General features: G+C 44.3%; 1 protein-coding gene across 1 annotated transcript in view; it reads left to right on the top strand.

Moving 5' to 3' along the window:
• The window catches only part of brf1b (BRF1 general transcription factor IIIB subunit b), a gene marked incomplete at its 3' end in the record, with an annotated part of 152137 nt that overhangs the window by 128997 nt on the left and 17140 nt on the right, over positions 1 to 6000 (top strand). The window lies entirely within an intron of this gene.

Here is a 6000-nt window from a genome sequence, read left to right on the forward strand (position 1 = left end):
ACAATAGCCGATAATCCATTTTCCCAATGATGAATCCCTAAACGGGTGGAACAACCAGTGACGTCAGACTACACCTCCCTATAGACATGCATTAGTAGATGAGATTAGATTCAAATGTATCGTCATCATACAGCACAAGTACAGTACAACGAAAAGAGGTTTGGCATTCAACCAGAGTGCAAATGTAACAGTAAAGTGCAATGGTAACATACAATGTACAGGGGATTAAACTGGGTATAAAATATATAAATTAGTACTACTGAGAAATAGTGCTAATCAGAGGTATGTACAGAGTTGTAGTATTAATATGTACAGCGATACAGGTATACAGTGATCAGTGATGCCACAGATTACTTGTAAAAGTAATCCGATTACTGATTATTGATTACTCCTTTAAAAAGTAATCCAAGTTACTTTACTGATTACTTGATTATCAGAGTAACTTAGTTACTTTGAAAGTAACTAGGTTACGAAGTCGTCGTCGTTCCCCCAACCGTTTTTTTTAAACGCTTTATTGAAAGTGCATAAATTGTTTTTAACTTGTTTCTCTGCACATAACGTAAATTGTTAAACTAGTGCTTCAGCTTCTGTACCATCAAGTATGGTAAAGCAACAGTCTATGATGCTCACAGCATTAGAGCAGCCAGCCAGTGGTTTTACAAAACCAGTGTATCCATTCACATCTAACAAATGCAGGCTGAACTATTCAATTATATCAACTGTAACTATTAAATTGTTTTTATAAATGTCTCTCTATAAACATACAATCAGTCTGAATGAATGAATGAATGAAAACTTTATTAACAGATTGCAGAATGGGTACAGTACAGTACGGCTCAATACATACAATTGTTAAGGGAATGCAGACCAGAGAAAGACTTTCGTCTTGTTTACATCAGGGTCCCCCATTTTCAATTCGTCTCTCTTTAACATGTAAATTAACTGTAAATCTGGCAAATAAGAGCTTTTGCTCTGCCACCATCAAATATACATTAATCAAAAGGGAAAGAAACTATCTCTCTCTTTTGCTGTTTGGCTGGCCTCCGATTCCTCCTGTACCTAGTCGAAGCGTCGGCTAGTGTTGTGATTCCAGATGCTTTCAATGCAATTGGATGTGCTGTTTTTAGCGGTAGACAGTATTTTGTTTCCTCCGCATATGAACGTGAAGTAGTGACTGACGAGCGTTTTGGGATGGAAGTCTGAACAGAAACTCACACTGGAATTCTCCGACGACGGAGCCCTGCTGTCACACGATTGGCGCATATGTCACATGACGTGCTGTGAAGACCCGCCCTACTCTGCCTCTGATTCGCAGACTGTGGATGGGGAATGTGATTGGACCAAGGCAGAGTCACTCACAGACAGAGTGTCCAGTCACGCCGCGGCCCGCGGGACACATTCTTGTGTAACCCTTTCACTGCCACACTACGTCACTCCCAAAAGAAAAACAGCTCAAAATGTATTTTTGACTGTCGAAAACGAAATAAAATACTGCATTCCGCCTGCATTATGAATTTATGATGAGATAGTAACGAAATAGTAATGCACAGCCACTTGGACAAGTAACTGCAATCAGATTACTGGCTTTTAAAGATTAACGCGTTAGATTACTATTTTCGGGGGAAAGTAATCAGATTACAATAACGCGTTACTTAGTAACGCGTTACCGGCATCACTGACAGTGATACACTATGGTAGTAAGTCATACTGACCAGCAGCGTAACTAATAAGAGTAGGTAAGGGGGGCGCCCAAGTGGCGAACCATGTAATGCGCTGCATCGCTGCACGGCCAACCCGGTTTCGATTCCCGAACTCGGCGCCATTTGCCGAATGTCTTCCCCCCACTCTGTCTCCCGCTCATCCTCTCTCTCTCTCTCTCTCTCTCTCTCTACTGGACTGCCCAGTAGCAAAAAGCGATAAACGCTCAAAAGAAATCTTTAGGGATGCCCCGATCGATCGGCCACCGATCGTTATCGGCCGATAATTAGTATAAATATGCGATCGGGGAATTCCGATAATTAGTCATATTCGCCGATCGCGGAAACTGATCAAGTGGATATCTCACTCGCTTGTCTCAGACGCACAGGACCTGCAAACTGCTCCTCCTCCCTAGCCCCGCCCGTACCCGTGTAGAGTTTGTAAACACAGAGGAGGCGGACCTCCTCTGCTGAGTCTAGAAGTGCATTCGACCTGAGCTAACGTTAGCTACCTAGCTATCGTTACTGTTTAAACAAAATTACCCAGTCAACTATTCACTTTTAGTAGGCATTGTCTAACGGTATTTAGCCGGCTAGCTACTGTCACGTTTTAGATTCAAACGTGAAAGTTGTAAACGATACTTAAAAATATAAGAGATGAAACACTTTTGAAGGTATTTATTATAAACAGTTTAACATAAAAGTAAATTAGCAAGGTACAATTGAAATCTAAAGATTGTTACAACCGGCCGGTTGAGTATATAAAAGGAAAGTATAAAAGTCAAGTCATTGTGAGTCAGTCCAGCATGTCTCCTCCGTCCAGTCAGTGTCCAGTCGAAGTCAAAGCAGAAGAAGTAGTGAAGTCCCCCTTCCCTGTGGGGGTGATCTTTATTAGCGATCCCATAGTCCAGTGTGTATGTGGTCTCAGTCCTGCGTGCACGTTGTGTGTCTGTGTGTATTGGTCAGCCTGTATGTCCGGCGTGCATGAGTGCATGTAGCGCACATTTACGTGTAAGTAGGTGCATGTGTGTGTCTAGGATAACGATCTGTGATTTAATGGAGACTGGACTTCGTGACCACTGATTGACCCAGTCGTATTTCATCCGGCTTGTGGCATCCTGTTAATTTATGTGGCTTTATCTGGTGGTGTGTACCGGGGTGTGTGTAGGGGGAGGGCAGTGCCTGTGTTAGTGAAATGTATCAGTGTCTCCTGTAGCTTTATGGAGAATCACTACGTGGAATTCAGTAATTATTTGTCAGTCCCCCCTTTCCTAACGAAGTTAGGAATAAAAACGAAATAATAAGAAAAACCTCACAGCAAAAATCATCAAAAAACAACCAAACAACACATTTCCAAAAAAAAAAAAAAAAAACACCGGCCGATTCACAACAACCCATCCGTCGCATAGCGCAAACCACTAGAGCATCATCACAATCACCAACCTCTCTACTGGTCTCATCAAACAGAGTCCTGCATGTGGCCAAAAAACCTCCCGAGACAAACCACGGCCCAGAATGCACGGCCAATAAAGAACACATGAATAATAACACGCTCAATACTATGACATAACTGGAGGATAAAAGGCACACATCGTCCCATAGTCCCGCTATTATGGTAACGGCCCTTGGCGCAGCTCACAGCACATCAGACTCACTGTGAGTTTGTCAAACATAACATAACAGTGTACAATAACAGTGTACAATAAAACATAACAGTGTATAATAAAACATAACAGAGTATAATAAAACATAATAGTGTATATCAAAACATAATAGTGTATAACAAAACATAACAGTGTATAACCCAAACCAGGGCGTAGGGCGCCAAAAGGCCCCCTAAAAATAGAAAAATACAAAAGAAAACGAAACTCCACCGCCGCCCGACGTCCGCGATGGATCACAGCTCTACATATCAGACTTGTACGCAACCTAGCAGGGCTTGTGGAGTGTGACCACATACAATGGGGGGCCCAGAGGAGAGAGAGGATTTGGTGCGGGTATAGAGAGATGAGAGAGAGAGTAGAGGAGGAGACAGAACAGGCTAGAGGCCCATAACACTAGGCGTCTTCACCCGGTACCAGGTACAGGAGAGTCTGTGTTATCCGGTGAGGAGAGACCAGGCATAGCCCCCTCCCATTATCTGGATATCAACACGTGGCAACGGACAGCTCCACCTCCCGCACAGTCAGTGGGGGATAAACGGGGGAGGAGGAGTAGAAGGACGTCCTCCGAGACGACAGCCCCCCCCCCCCCCCCCGGTAGAGTCCAGAGTCTTAAGACAGGAGGGATCGTAGGTGGGCAGATGACCCAGAGGGGAAGAGAGTGGAGCGAACCGTCACAGAGGAATAAACAAAAACTCATTGCCATAACTTTACAGAGGAATAAAAACAACAAAAAAGTAAAGTAGTCCACTTTAACATTAACCAGGATCCGTAAAATATGGAAATGATGCATGACACTCTCGCACAACGTACATGTTTGAAATACTACTTAAGACAGTTCAGACAGTTCAGTCTTTTTTGCACAATATCAATCATATCTCAAGACGGTCCAATTTTAGTTCAGTCATATCTCGCATAACCCCAATCATATTCTAAGACAGTCCAATTTTAGTTCAGTCACATTTTGCATAATCTCAATCAATTCATACTTTCTCACCTACTATTCCAATATTCTTATTCCAATTAAGTATTTCAGCCCAGTAATTTATCCAGTTGTCGAGTCCAATTCAGTTGCTGAGTCCACACCCCGCAGGCCATCAGGCAGAGAGCGCCGAACGACACTCTATCATCGTCAGTCAGCCATCACCCCCAGAGGACACTGCACCACACCGAATTCAGGCCGAAGTCCTGTTACCGGCCCCTCCCCCTCAATTCGGCCCCAGCCCTACATTTTCAGGCGATCATCGAGCGACAGCCCGCGATATCGTCCGGGGCTTCCAGAACCCACCTTAAGGCAATTCCACCCCAAGATCAGTTCCGTCACCACCGGCAGAGGTATTGGAGAGGAGAAGGGCCTCGGTACGGTTCTCATCATGACCACAGCGTCCCCAAGGAAGTGGACGACAGCTGACCGTTCCCCCATCGCGTCCTTGGTCGCTCAGCCACTCCCCAACCCGACAGCCCGTGGAATAAACAAAGCACAAAAAATACCACAGCTTACTCGACAACCACTAGCAGATTACAATTTATCTAGACACTCTCCATGAGAAAACCCATCGACTGAAACTCATACAAAATGTGCAAAGAACCACTTAACTCTCAGATTCCCAGTTCCGGCTCATCAGCGTCACCCTCCGTGCTCATTATCACATATTTAAACAACAAGAGAGGACATAAATCAGAAACACATATTCCAACATAAATCAGAAACACATATTCCAACATAACACATTGCATAAATCAAATCAAACACACATCGTCCTATATTAGTGCATCCCTAACGCAGATCTAATCTATTGAGCATACAGTAGTCTACCGAGTATACAGTATTCCAATGAGTATATATATTCTAATGAGTATACAGTATTCTACTGAGTTATACAGCATTTTACAGACCAGGGGTATATTCCAGCATGATTGATGGGCCACGGCCTCTCCAGAGGAGAGCAAAAAAAAAAAAAAAAAAAAAAAAAGAGCAACAACATCCAGTCTCCTACCACAATCATAGAAACATGTAGTAATCGAACCAAACATACGCTTCACACCCATACTTCAGGACACACATGTACCCCATGCACCTCCCAATAAACCATGACAAACAAAATTAGTTAATACTGTCTTTCACACCGGTATCAACACACACATGTTTTAGTTGGAATCATAAACGCAGAACCATGCACCCACAGACAGACATGCACTTAGTATCGTATTTAGGCAACCAAACATATTAGCGGCCATTCTCCCTGTCTGCCATTACTCCCCCCTAGGCCTAGGAGAGAGAGAACATGATAGAGGTCAATGGGGATCGCCCCCCTCGTGCTGAGCCGTCCTACCTAACGGCATACCTGATTTACTTGTCACCGTGTGCGATTTCTTTCTGGGGCACCCAGGATCAGCACACAAAAAACAGCCTCGTGTCCCAGGATCGCGGGGTGCGCAGGGACATCCCCTGAACCGATGACCAGGCATGCCACACGAGAAACAGATTTCTATAGTCCACTCAACCTCCCCCAGAAAACAGGAGCAGTCAGCCAGGAATGTCTCGGCCTCCGCTAGTCCCCGTTTAGCTCTAGACATAGCTTTGAACTCGAAGGATCTCGTCCCTTCCAAAACAGCGGTGGCAGTCGCCACTCTAGTGGCCG

Source organism: Notolepis coatsorum (assembly GCF_963971535.1).
Source record: "Notolepis coatsorum genome assembly, chromosome: 5".
In the NCBI taxonomy this organism is placed as follows: Eukaryota; Metazoa; Chordata; class Actinopteri; order Aulopiformes; family Paralepididae; genus Notolepis; species Notolepis coatsorum.